At 35.0% G+C, this 15,000-nt stretch overlaps 1 protein-coding gene across 1 annotated transcript in view; it reads left to right on the top strand.

Annotated features, from left to right (window-relative positions):
• Positions 1–15,000, top strand: part of LOC136826333 (uncharacterized) — a 512,729-nt gene that overhangs the window by 260,189 nt on the left and 237,540 nt on the right. The window contains exons 6-7 of the mRNA XM_067083586.1: positions 2,424–2,565; positions 14,201–14,295. The gene's annotated coding sequence lies outside the window, so the exon portion shown is untranslated. The remainder of the gene's footprint in view (positions 1–2,423; positions 2,566–14,200; positions 14,296–15,000) is intronic.

The raw sequence follows: 15,000 nt of genomic DNA, 5'->3' as shown, positions 1-15,000 counted from the left end.
TCAAAGATTACTTTTCAGTTTTCCTCTCGACTCGTATATGCTGTTTATAAAAAGAGGAACTAGAGACGTTTCTTTGTATATCCAAGCATTGTTGTCAGTCCTAAAACAAGACCTTACGTAATACAGTAAGTAAGAAATCCTTTTAATTCAAAATTCCAAATGTATGGGAAAGAGACATTATTCAATACGTTATAAAAATTAGGAATTGAATGAAAATCAACCTTTAAATTACATTGATATGAAATGAGCTTCTATCTTGTTTATAAATGGTTTGCTAAAGTTGTACGGTTTTGTGGTATTTCACCAAAGTTTTCTACAGTATCTACGTATACATTTCTGCTCAAGTCCGTTTTGGTTTAAAAAAATATATACATAAACACCGAATCTAGGAAAAATGTGATCCGTATCAACTGATGTTTTTTTTTATTTTGCTAATAAGTACACGAGACATTTATATACGAATACCAACCTTCGTGAATTTCATAACGGTAACATGTTACTCAAAATGATTTACAAAGATACTGACACTGAGAGCTCATGAAGATAATGAAATGGATTTGATCATTAATATTCCCAATGAAAAACAATACTATACTTGAATAAGGCTACTGTTGCATCCTTAGCGATTATACACTTTCCACGGCGATAGTTCAAATATTTACCTTATCAGAAAATCAAAGAAATTACAAATAATTAGGGTCGATTTAACTCAAGTCTTGTACGATATTAAGCTCACACGAACACTGAGACATCGGGATATATACAAATATAAAAATATGACAAAGAGTTTAATTTCATTACAATTGTGGAAATGGCTTTCTGCGCGTCAGGCGTAAAGTAAAATAAACAAAGTCAATTAATATCAAATGACTTAGAATATTGAGTACCAGTGATCTCATTAAGTGCTGAAGTGTCATGCCCAGTGGGTGTTAGAATTAATGATATCGAGGGGTAATTCTTCCCTTCGCTTGTCAAAACAACGTCTAGGAGATTGAATTTAGATGACAAATAGAATTTACATGATCAGTATGCTGTAGGGGAAGGGTATGAGGGAATTATTTCCGATTATTTGATGGTCATTAACGGATCCAGAAAAATTTCACGGGGGGCCCACTAATTTTCATATGTATTATACATACAAATACACACATACATATATACGAGTATATGTATATTTGTATGTATGTATATATATATATATATATATATATATATATATATATATATTTATTTCTATAATAGATTTTTCATTTTTTCCACATTTCTATATTTCTCATTTATATTGTTATTATGTAAATCTTCAATATTATTATTTTGTCATTATTTTTCATTGGGGGGTGGCTTGCCCAGATCCCCCTCCCCCCACGATCCGCTAGTGTTGATGATTATTGCATGATTACCATGCTTAGTCTGGTAACAAAGAAGGATGGACCTGTTATCATCATTACTTCGAATAATCTTGTGTATACCTAAATAACTGGCCTATTTATTATGGTGATGTAACGTTGAAAACAAAATAAAAACATTATAAGGATACTTTTTACCGACGGCTGTAAAGCAATAAATATATTCTAAGGATTCGTATTTTGTTTTTACTGCATACTTCAAGAAAATCATTATTATTATTCTTCCAAACGGTCTTCGTACATATTTAGAGTAAAAAAGTATTGGCTAAAATTACTTACATACTTGAAATCTATACTTTGCAAATTTCGTTGACGTAGACCACTTGCTCAATCTTGTATTGAATTCCCTTGAAAACATAATCAAATCTTTCTCGCGAGAACGAATGGCGTAAAAACTCAGGAGGAATAGAAAAAGTGCAAATGAGAAGGTACGTGACAACAAACAGAACAATTAGGTAAATTAGGATTTAAACCCAGAATGGCGTAGTAAATATGCAGGCATGACCTTTGGCTGATAGACTTGTATTTCAGTCTTTGTCGAACAATCTGTCAGTGTCAAGAGATAAATAAACACAGAGAGAGAGAGAGAGAGAGAGAGAGAGAGAGAGAGAGAGAGAGAGGTTATTGGGATGTGAAAGATAACTTTACTGATGCTGGAATGTATTTACTTAATATGATGTGTCCGGTTTTGTGGTAAATATTGCTGGGTAAATATTTTTTTCGAAGAAAAATATGAAATTCTAAAATATATTCTCGTACGTGTTCTGTGTACTTAATTGATGAGGGTTGGCAGAATAATGTTTTAAAAAGTATTGCGTGATCTTTCCCATTTCTCTTTAAGATAAAAAGAAAATAAGAAATGCAGATAGTGCAAACAAATAAATAACGGTAAAGTTATCCATTTTTTTATTATCTTAATGGGAAACACAAAAAAAAATCCATTTGTATTATAAATATATTCAATATGGATTTAAATGGCTAATTACAATCTGTTAATAAAGCTGTCTTATTTTTCAGTTCCCACCGCTGGTAATGACCTCGAAGAGGGAACTACGAAGATAAAAGAAGGAAAATTCTGAAAAGGCTAAAGTTTGCAATCATTCCAGCACCAGTAAAATTCCCACTTTCGAATGGATGACACAACATCAAGACTGATTTTGTGAGTAAACTTTAATCTTCGTCACGATGACCCTGTAGGCGGTGCACTGTAGGCATTACTTGAGGTTCTTTGCGGCGTGCCTTCGGCCCCTAGCTGCAACCCCTTTCGCTCCTTTTACTGTACCTCCTTTCATATTCTCTTTCTTACGTCTTACATTCCATCCTCTCCTAACAACTGATTCATAGTGCAACTGCGAGGTTTTCCTCTTGTTGCACCTTTCAAACCTTTTACTGCCAATTTCCGTTTCAGCGCTGAATGACCTCATAGGTCCCAGTGCAAGCACTGGGACCTGATATAATGGAATGTGTATCTCCATTTGTTTAGATTTGAGACATATGTATTATATCAGTACAGTATATGAGTTGTATGGGAGTTTATAAATGCATAGCCAGTAATTTTCTCCATATATCTTATAATAATAATAATAATAATAATAATAATAATAATAAGATATATGGAGAAAATTACTGGCTGTGCATTTATTATTATTATTATTATTATTATTATTATTATTATTATTATTATTATTATTATTATTATTATTATTATTATTATTATTATTATTATTATTATGTGAGTTTATAAATGCGTAGACAGTAATTTTCTGCATACACCATATTAATATTATGACTATTATTATAACTATTATTATTATAGATCCAACAGCGCACACAGATCAATCAACCCGCGTAACCCTGTTATAACCCACAAAAACACGTTGCAGGGGCACCTAATCGCAAAAGCAAAGCGCAGGAATATTCTGCAATGCAAATTGCAACTGGACGGAGGTTTTTGTTGGCAAACACCTCAGACGTTACAAGGAACTGCCCTTCATTACATTATGTAAATTCGGGCTTCATCCTGTTCCTCTCGCTGCTTTTGTTGACATGCAAATATCTAACTCGTGAGAATATTTACTCTCCTTCATCGCTCTTTGCTTGCGTGCTTGTACGTACGTGTCGTAATGCGAGTTGCACTGAACTAATACACATACTTTTTGCAATATTAATAAGAATTTATCTAAATAACAGTAATGTGAAGAAACAACACGTAAAAGATGCGCAATCGAGTTTTCTGTACAGCCGCTACAGCTTATAATCAAGGCCACCGAAAATAGATCTGTCTTCCGGTGGTCTTGGTATAATGCTGTATGAGCCGCGGCCCACGAAGCTTTAACCACAGCCCGGTAGTGGCCTGGCTTATATCGTTGCCAGAAGTACGATTATGGCTAGCTTTAACCTTAAATAAAATTTAAAAAATACTGAGGCTAGAGGGCTGCAATTTGCTCTGTTTGATGATTGGAGGGTAACTTGCAGCCCTCTAGCCTCATTACTTTTTAAGATCTGAGGGCGGACAGAAAAAGTGAGGACAGAAAAAAGTGCGAACGGATAGACAAAGCCGGCACAATAGTTTTCTTTTCGGAAAACTAAAAATGAATGTGCGTGTGTCATTATGTAAGTTGCACTGAACTAATACACATTATTTTTACGAGGATGGTTAGAGTTTAACTAATTAACAGTACAGTAGTGTGAGGAAACAAAACTTTTTGCTCTATAAAATCCTAATAATTTTCTTAAGACACTTGTTAAGTACAAAAGTCTCTAATGCAATCTTATCTATTTTTCTCTACCTGTGATTGTATCTAGTATCCTGTCCTGTTAATTTGCTTATTTCACACAATTTTTTTATTGGTGGGTTTGGTCTGTTGGATCAAGATATACCATAAAGAGGTAACTGCATTATTCTGCAAAACATTAAGTTCAAACAAAATTCTAATATATGAAAAACTCTACAAATTGTACAGACACATGGTCTTGCGTTTTCCGCAAATATCTTGTAGCAAATTATGACCGAATTCATGCTTTTCAGCATGCTCCTATCCATATGAGAGAGAGAGAGAGAGAGAGAGAGAGAGAGAGAGAGAGAGAGAGAGAGAGAGAGAGAGAGAGAGAGAATTACCATCCGGGGAGGTCACGATCTCCTCGAGAATGTTGTTTCCTCAAACTAACTCATCATCTGGGAAATACTCTGATCCTCCAGAAGAGTAGAATGTCCCTGATGAAGTATAAAAGACTGCCAAGTATCCTGAGATGGTCTCCAGCCTTTCTCAGACGATGACATCCAATGCGAGTGCCTTTATCAACAAGAGTCTCGTTAGAGGCTGTTGGCATTGTTATTACGTTGTTATTACGCACTCCGATGCTGCCATCTTAAATGAAAGAGGATGCGACAGAAATAAATTACTTGTTATGATTGGACATAGGTCTTCGTAGATAATTCTAAAGCCACACTGCAGTTTTTATTGAAAGGATTAAAATGTGATTTAGATTTAAGGCATGGTTATATATGTATCACTGATTAAGAGTCCTTTTTTCTTTATGGCCAATATATATATAAACTTTACAGAGAGGACAGAATATATAGTCTTTCCTTGTGTATTTAGTTAGCTAAGGGAAAGGCTTCTGAAGTTAGCAAGAGCAAATTCAATTTTGTAATCACTAAGAGTTCGCTGAGGGTATAAGATTTTGGTTGGTGCAGTTCAAGGTTTAGCATTTCTAGATTTGAAAGGTATGTGAACTTCTCTAAATCAGTTTGAATTTCGTGTTGGAAGGACGTTTTCATTTCGTCATTTCACAAAATTCGCCTTTAAAGAACCCTGTAACTCATTCTCCTGTTGCTCACGGAGTTTTGCTTCAGTCTAGCAGTGCGTTCAAGGGTGTCGTTAATCTTCGCATATTCGCTTACATCCTCTCTGCATAATTAGATTGCTCTGCTATTGAAAAGATGCTATTCATTTAGAAAGTAATACTCTTACTTTGCAACTCTAAACGATTACTGTTTGATAAAGATAACTAAACTTAGGAAGTGAATAACATATACGTTCATAAATGTGGATTTTTGAAAGGCAAGGAATCAGATTGGCTGAAAATGTTAGAGATCTGATATAATGATACAGCGCATGTCTGCATATATATACTTCTATAAGTGTTAATATATAAAGGATCGCCAATAGGAAATATTAATTATCTTTTCCATAGTCACATTATATTCAGTTCAAGACATTGTTTTGCTCTTCCCAATGTGTATATATTGTTTTTCTTTCTTTTTGGTAATCAGCCTTTGCTTCTCCATCTTTTGTCCTCATCTAGTGCCATTTTCCCCATCAGCAACCTCCTAATGCAGAGTTCCCCTCATCGTCAATGTTTCTCCGTTAAGGAAAATACCTTTTCTTCTTCTTCCTCCTCCTATTCGTTTTCTGGAACGTGGGCGAGGAGGGGGCAATCCTCTCGGGAGAGAGAGAGAGAGAGAGAGAGAGAGAGAGAGAGAGAGAGAGAGAGAGAGAGAGAGAGAGAGAGAGAGAGAGAGAGAGAGAGAGAGCGAGACCTTGAGAAAAAGAAGAAAAAGAGAGAGCTATAGAGAGAGAGACAGACAGACAGACAGACAGACCGACAGACAGACAGAGAGAGAGAGAGAGAGAGAGAGAGAGAGACAGACAGACAGACAGACAGAGACAGAGACAGAGAGACCTAGAGAGAAAGAGGAAAAAGAGAGAGCTATAGAGAGAGACAGACTGACAGAGAGAGAGAGAGAGAGAGAGAGAGAGAGAGAGAGTGGCGAAGAGGCCCTAGGAGTCATGGGGGAGGCCACTAGCCTCCCCAGCATCAGGAGGCTCTCAAAGAAATGAACTTCCTGTGTTTCTATCCACTCAACAGTCCCCCACTGTAGAGGCGTTAGGTGTCAGGAAATTGGCAAGAGGCTCTCTACGAATTCCCAGGGGCAGCGCTGGAGAGTAATCTGAAGGCAGTCCTGCCGTAGGTAAACGAGCGTCCGGAGCCTCTTTTTCGGGAGAGGAGGGACCCGTTCCAGGAGGGACCCGTTCCAGGAGGGACTCGTTCCAGGAGGCTGTTCTCGAGGTGCTGGCGACCGGGAGGGTCTTTATTGGACGCTGATCTGCGATTTGATTCCGTTTTTGTTGATATTTCCCCTGATGAAAGTCCTGTCTTTTAATTCTCATCGTGTTAGTTACTTTAATTATGATTTACTGTTCATATTTATAACTTTACAAAACTCTTACAGAAGTTTGTTGCAGTGATTAAAACTTGTAGCAAATACGTTTTGCATTTAAAATCACTTTTTACATTTAAAATTAGAGAGTTTTTGAATGAATGTTTAGTGTTGTATGTGGACGTTGGAAGTACCTAACTAAAGTATTTGATAATTTGAATTACATATCAGAATCTGTTTATAGCGAGAAAAACAGGAATTTATAAATGCAAGAATCGTATGACCTCAAATACAGAACATGTGAAATTTAGTCAAAATCTTAAGATGCTCTTCAAGAGCTTTGTTTGCAAAGCATAAAAGAACATTGCAGAAAATATTACTGCATAAAAGACAAAGAAAATATTAATATCTAGAGAGTTTATTACTTAATTCCCTATTCAGCCGTAAAATCTCTACATTCAGAGTTCCCCCCCCCCTCTCTCTCTCTCTCTCTCTCTCTCTCTCTCTCTCTCTCTCTCTCTCTCGTGTGTGTATGCAAAGTGCATGAGTGTAAAAGTAATAGCAATACCTTGAAGTGAACTGTTGACTAAAAGGTGGAATAACAGCAGAATTACATCAATAAAATTACGGTTCCTTTACCTATAGCGTGGTTTTAATTTTGAGAAAGCATGAATACACACACACACACTGTGAGCAAGTGCTTATATGCATCTGACAGAGTAAAAACAGACTTGATATTGACGTAGCTTGAGAAATGTAAAATAAAAGAAACGAAGAATACAGATGGCCTAACGAATCCTTTAGTGCAAATATATATAAAATTAGTTTTTCACGTGATGCGGAGTTCTTTGTTTAGTTGGATGTATTTGATAGTACTGAATGCAGAACCGATCCGTCTATACCAGATTTAAATTAAAGATATCAGAATAAAAGATTAAATTAAATTACATACCTGTTTGAGAACGTTTAGTTGAATGAAACATAATACTCAAAAGATAATAGAAATATAAATGGGAAATAATAATAATAATAATAATAATAATAATAATAATAATAATAATAATATTATTATTATTATTATTATTATTATTATTATTATTATTATTATTATTCAGTAGATGAAACCTATTCATACGGAACAAGCCCACCAAAGGGGCCATTGACTTGAAATTCAAGCTTCCAAAGAGTATTATGGTGTTCATTAGGAAGAACTAAGAGGAAGTAAAGTGAAATACAGAAAGAAAATGAATTCTAAACCTTTTACCAAAAATGAACAAAACAAAATAAAGAAAAAATCACACCAAATAAACGCCACTGTAATTTAAGAGCAAAATTAACATATCAGCGGAAGTGTTTTCGGCATAGCATCAAGGATGTCACGCGAATTCTTTCTTTTACGTCATCTCTGGTGATACGATGAATATTTTTGATGCGGGGACGTTGGGGAAGGACTGTCAGTCATCAGGGGCTGATAACGTCCTGTTTTCCTTGCTCGCTTTTGCGTCCTCTCTTCGCTCTCACATGGGTGTCTGGTGAACTTCTGTTGCTCTATGGTATTTGGTGTAAGATATATATATATATATATATATATATATATATATATATATATATATATATGTGTGTGTGTGTGTGTGTGTGTGTGTGTGTGTGTACGTGTTTAAATGAATTTATATATAGATATGTATATATGTATATGTATATATACATATATGTGTATATTTATGTGTATATAGACTGTATATATATCAATGTATATAAATACATGATATATATATATATATATATATATATATATATATATATATATATATATATATATATACATATATGTACATATATTTATTTATATGAATTTTGCTTGCTAGACAAAATCACAAAATCATGGCAGTTAAATACAGTCATTATGCCTCCTTTGAGCAAATCATTAAACATAATAAAAATGTTCTACAACCGATGCTATCACCCTTTTTGATGTAACTCCGTCATTTTATTAATTCCCCTTTGTATTAATTCCCCTTTGTCGCCATGCCTTAAGTGGAATTATGAAGTATGAGGAAATTCGCGCTGGGAAACGTAAGAACCCTTTGTAGCTTTTTAGTTTACCGTGCATTCCCATCACAGACGCCCTTTGTATTTAAATTTCGACTGCATCCTACCTTTCTCGTACTGCGAAAAGCTCAGAACAACAGTTTCAGACTTTTCAATTTTTTCTTTTTTCGATTGCATTCTGTTTAGTCATTAGCCTTTTAGACTGTATCACACCCTTGTGCTTCTGCTCTATATTTCAGTCACATTGTCCTTTGCTTAGATTACTGGTAATCTCTCACACCTTGTTCCAGTCTTCCTGTCACAACTGGAGCTTCGCTTTTCTTCAGTTAAAAAATCAAAATATTTCAACTGTATTAAACAGTGTTATCGCATCTTATTTTCCTAAAGTTAAACAAATCCAGATGCGTCCAACCACATTAAATAAAGTATCATAGCAGCTTACTTTCCTACCTTGAATATATCCACTGTCATATATTTCTACTCATGTGTATCACATCCTTGGACGTGTAGACTCTTAGGGCTCAATGTTTTATTTAAAAAAAAAAACGTATAGGGAATGTAGGTGGGCTGTACGTTTCTTGGGAATCCACGTTTTCTGAGCCCAAGAATCCTATAAGGACCCTAATAGTGAAATTACTTACTGAAAAGAGATCAGCACTAAACGTAGTAAACCACACGACGTTTGCATTTTGTATTTAAACGTTTGAAACGTTCTTGTCAAAAAATGATCACAAAAGAGTGTTAAACAACCTTCCCTCCCCTTCTGTCTATCTCTCTCTCTCTCTCTCGTGTTAATCATTACCATCATTCCCTTGTGTTTTTCTTTTTCTCCCTTCACCCTTCCCAAACTCCTTATTCCCTCATCAACTTTTATTCTGTTAATTATTCATTCAAACTTCACACCGCTTAATTTGTCCCACTTGTGTGTGTGTATTTTTTTTCATTATTATTATTAGATCTCCAGTGAAAATAACTTCCCTTTCCTTTCTGTTCCCGTTAGCCCTCTCGCCATTCAGTCTCCCTCTGCGCATTTACATTTCTATTCGACCGCCAAATTGCGCCTCTTCCTCATTGTACCGCCATTCATAATCATTTGTCCTCTTTCTTTCCTTGCCAATTTCTCATTCATTGCGTGCGTTTACTTACTTTTTTTTCTTTTTGGGTAGTTCAGTATTTCCCCCTTACAATTAGGGCAGTTTGCTTTTTGGCAAGAAGACTCTCTCTCTCTCTCTCTCTCTCTCTCTCTCTCTCTCTCTCTCTCTCTCTCTCTCTCTCCTTCTGTGCTAATGATGAAACGGATGATGTTAAAGAGAAATGCATCTTGCTCTCTTGATAGGGAAGCTTATCAGGGATGATTGTTATGGCCGTTTCTCTAGGATGGAGTAGTAAATATCTAGCGTTTTTATATTTATGACATGGGTTTCTTTGAAGAATACCGATACCATATTTTTGATGTCATATACAACGTTTCCATGTCAGTAAAATTAAAACTGTTCCTATGTGTTTAACTTCGCTTGCTTTCGTTACCTGCTTTTATCCTTGGTTTTATAATTCCACTTCGTTATTTTTTAGTTAGTGGAAATAAATGCATTGACGTAACAAAGTTCTTCAGTGAACATTTCATCAATAAATAATTAAACACAAATCCTCAATAAGTCAGTTTCTTTGTCTCGCCGCGTTCAAGAAATAAAATACGGTCAAATAATTTTATAATTCCCACGTAAAAAGGAACAAAATCTTTCCGTCACTTTAAAAACGGATTTTTTTAAAAAATAACGCAAGAGTAATCTTCAGCGGTTCGAAAAGGAGGTTCATCGACAATTAAATGACGTCGGAACGTCTTTCTATTGTTCTCCCAAGTGGCATAAGTGGTTAAGGACGAGAGAGGAGGAAAGAAAGGACAGGGAAGGACTTGAGGATAAATAAGTCTTGGGAGGACGGTGTAGTCTGTGGAGAGTGACGGGGAGGAACAGTGATTTAAATTTGGGATATTAAACCAAGCACTGAAGGGGCACTTTCGGCCATTAAGTGCTAATGACAGTGAGAAGAGGGAGTTGGGGTGGTTGGGCAGCGAGATAAGGAAAATGATAATCTCACCACAATAAGGGGTATCCCTATAACAGGACTGAAGTCTGAACATTTTCATATTACGTAATTTTTTTATGGTAATAATAATAATAATAATTTTATTATAATAATAATAATAATAATAATAATAATGTAAACACTGATGAGGAATACCGTTCAGTTGTTCGAAAGCATTTGCTTTTATTTTTTTACATAGAAATATAATCCACTATATAATTTTGGATTTTTTTACACAATAATAATAATAATAATAATAATAATAATAATAATAATAATAATAATAAATAATAATAATAATAAAACCACAGAGAATACGAGAAGAAATAATAGATAATGAGTAATTAATAAAGAAAATACAATTCAGGGTTAACGAATCATACCTAGATATTGGCCATAAAAAAAAGTGGCTCTCACTTTTCTCTTCTGAGAGAGATACCGAACGAATCTCTCATTAATCCCCTCGACTTGATTCCACTTATTCGGGTTATTTGAACAAAATCGGTTTCCATTTTTAATCGACGAGATATCATTTGTTAGCTCAAGGATCATTAATATTCCTGCTTGAACTTTAACATCGTTTCTCTTTGTGATTTCTTTTTTATAACTTCGCCGGGAATGAAGAGCAGATTTCACGTAATAATATGAAATCTAAAAGCCTTTGTTTAATAGCGCACGTCAAAAGTGATTGGACTCTTTCTTTGTGTGAGTTGGGTGAACTCTTCCGTTATATGCGTTGATTTATGAGCTCATCTAACAGTTCTTTAAACTATGCTTTAATTTGTAAACTTATTTAACAGTTCGTTAAACTAACCATATTTCGTTTTTTCTGCTACTGTTAACTTTGGTGGCCACAAACAAAAATTAGAAAAAATGTTAACTACAAAAACAAACTATATATTTCGTAATTTAAACGTAACACAACAAATATGTAAGCTAATAGTGTGATAAAAATGCAAAATTAATTTGTGTTCTTAATATCATCAAAAATAAGATGAACGTTCTCAAATGTGACTTATCCAAATTGTATAAATTCCGACACATGGGAGTAGAAGAAGCACTTCTTGATAATATTATGGAATTCTTAACAAGCAAATTGTCAAGAATGTCTATACATGGGCATTGTATTGACTGCGTAATGTTGCCTATGGTGTTCGCCAGGGTAGTGTTCTTTTCCCCAGTTACACCTCTCATTCCTTTTCACTGTTTCCCTTCCAGCGCTGAATGACCTCACAGGTCCCAGTGCTTGGCCTTTGGCCTAAATTTCTATTTTACTCTATTTTTCCCACTGCTGTTTACATTGTTTACGCATATTTGGCTTAGTCCAGAAAGCAAGTTGGTTATTTATACAGATGATGTTACATCCTATCCTTTGATGGTGGTTGATTAGTTTCAACGGCGATTTGCCTAAAATTATTATATGGTGCAAATAATGAAAACTGCCCTTGAACCCTAACAAAACTCTAAGTTTGCTGGCTCACAACATCAATTCCCCTTCCCTGGACAGTATCTTTTTTTTATTCCATATTTATTTCTCATTTTTTATTTTATATGTAACCGTTGAGTGAAATTATAAAAGGTTAATCAAGTCATGTAAATTCGCTGGTTACTATTAGATAGCTTTCAACCGTTTGTAATACAATTTTCTTTATGTGCTAACTTTATTAGTTTTTATACTCATCCTAGCAAGAAGGTTTGGTTTATAATTTCCTTATTTTTGTATTCATCGTAGGTACTGAAAGTTGTCTCAGTTTTTCAACCATATATTAATAACATGTGTCAAGATATTTCAATGAGATTAATAACTTAACTTCAATGGGAAAATGATTAAAATCTTCCTTGATGACTTGATCCACCGTAGCTATGAAAATGAATTGTTACAAATAGAAGTTTGTTTATTCTTTCGAGATGTTAAATTTATCACCAGTCGTAAAAGAGAGAGAGAGAGAGAGAGAGAGAGAGAGAGAGAGAGAGAGAGAGAGAGAGAGAGAGAGAGAGAGAGAAAATTAGATACGTTCTCGGTCAAGATCCAGAAAATTATGAAGGACTCACCACTCTGTCGTATAAACAAAATACAACCAAAACCAAATTCGACTAATATGGAACCAAAACGACTTCAACATCTGCAGAAACATTTCTGCTTATTACAGTTACCAATAATACCCACAAAGAAGTGCCATTACTAACGCGAACAAGGCCCCCTCCCCACCCCCCAAGCACAGCGATACCAACCATTACAACCACATACAGATTGCTTTCCACCGTCACCTTCGCCACTCAAGGAAGTCTTCTAGTGAAAATGAAGCCTTCCAAAGCCCCGGTTGAACTGGCACTTGAGTGGATGGAAGCACAAGAAGTTCATTTGCTTGAAAGCATACGTAAGGGCCACTGAACACCCAGGCCAGGCCCCAGGGCTCACGTGCCCACCACAAGAGAAGTAAAGAGGGAGAGAGAATGGATATGGCAGTACGAGATGGCAGATTGAACGAAGGAGCTGAAATTTAGGTGAAATTATTAGGAAACTGAAGTGATTTATTTTCGAGTCGAATATGGATTACACTGAGGTCCTTCAGCATGATGTTATTGAGATTTTAAAAGGAATTATGATTTTATATTCAAATTATGCATAACTTTACAAAATTCTTACAGACGTTTGTTGCAATGGTTAAAACTTTTAGCAAGTGATGTTATCTATGAAACTGGAACCATATATTCCATTTAAAATTTAAAACCTCTCTCACTCGGCGCTCTAAATCTCATCAGCAGTGTAACCTTGAGTTATTGAAAAATGATTATTTATCATTTAAAGGCCATTATATCCGAGGCCATTAGAGATGAACGGGGGAAGGGACAGAAGGGGAAAAATTCAGTTAATGGCAACAAGAATAAGGGTCACTGATCGTAAATTTGGTCATTATAAAAGGGTCACAAGATTCGATTTACTTGAAAAAAAAAAAGTTGAAAAATTAAGTGAAAGATAATGCTACTTTATAGCATATTAGCTACATGTACATGAATTTAAAACAAACTTTTTTTTTTTTCCAGGTAGTACAATGAACTAGACTTGTCATGAAAATGATATTGTAGTCAACAGTTCTAATGTGTGAAGAGCTTGGATGAGGTGATTCTGATTAAGGATCAGCACAACTCTGTGTTGATGGCATGTCACAATGATTAGTAAGCTTAATAATTAATGATGGCTTCGAATTTTACACACACAAACAGCAATGTGTATATTTAGATGTACTGTACATAAGAACTATGTAATTCTTTTTTCCTAATTACATATAAATACATATTATGTATTTCATAAGTACAAATGAAAATACACCCACGTACAATTATTTATATATATATATATTATATTATATATATATATATATATATATGTGTGTGTGTGTGTGTGTGTGTGTGTGTGTGTGAGTGTCAGTCTATCTCAGCAAGCTTTTGAGAATAAGGGAGCTAACACCACCCTTTTGTTTTCTTATCCGAACAGGTGCAAGTACCCACTAGCAGCTGGATGAACTGGAGGTACTGTATCGGGTGTGTACTATGAAACTTAACAATTCAGCCGAAAGCTCTACCATGAGGGTAAGTAGACGACAGTAGTTGATTAGCAAACAATTCTCAAAGCACCACGATTAGGAGCCATTTACTGTTATATATAATGCATAGGTCAATGAACACCCACGCAGTCCATTTTAATGACAAAACGTCCGTCGTTTCTTTGGTATCTTGAAATCTAAGAAAGTATTGAAAAATTCTGTTTTCTTCATTAGCTGCAAAGTACTTTCCTTGTTTTTATGCATATTTATTTACAATCTAATTCTAACTCGGGGGAGAATTTTTTAATTAGGTTAAATGACAAACACGCTAGCTTTTGGGTTGTGGGGGGGGGTGGCAAATGTGCCATTGTTTCAGTGTCTGATTGTTTGTCTTCGTGTCTCTTTGCCATTCAGCATTTAATTATTTAGCATTTGCCCTTATTAGGGTAATTAACAAATGGCATTCAACGCAAATAGATAACACAAACTTCTAACATTCTTCTCCCACAAAACGTACCAATTTCTCTTTTCAATAACTGCCTGTGTTTCGTTCTCATGGCCTCTATTCATCCCCATCGTGATTTTTTACATTTTTTTTATTTTTTATTTATTCTTTTTCCCTTTAGTATTTTCTTGTCCATTCCGTAAAAAGCCAAAGAACAAAAGGCGGTCGGTTCACGTAATGGTCGGGGAGATCTTTTCGAAAACCAGATGGAATTTTAAAGATGGAAACATTGAAAGATTCAATACA

Source organism: Macrobrachium rosenbergii, chromosome 40, assembly GCF_040412425.1.
Source record: "Macrobrachium rosenbergii isolate ZJJX-2024 chromosome 40, ASM4041242v1, whole genome shotgun sequence".
Classification (NCBI taxonomy): domain Eukaryota; kingdom Metazoa; phylum Arthropoda; class Malacostraca; order Decapoda; family Palaemonidae; genus Macrobrachium; species Macrobrachium rosenbergii.
This window is presented reverse-complemented; position numbering and strand designations above follow the sequence as displayed.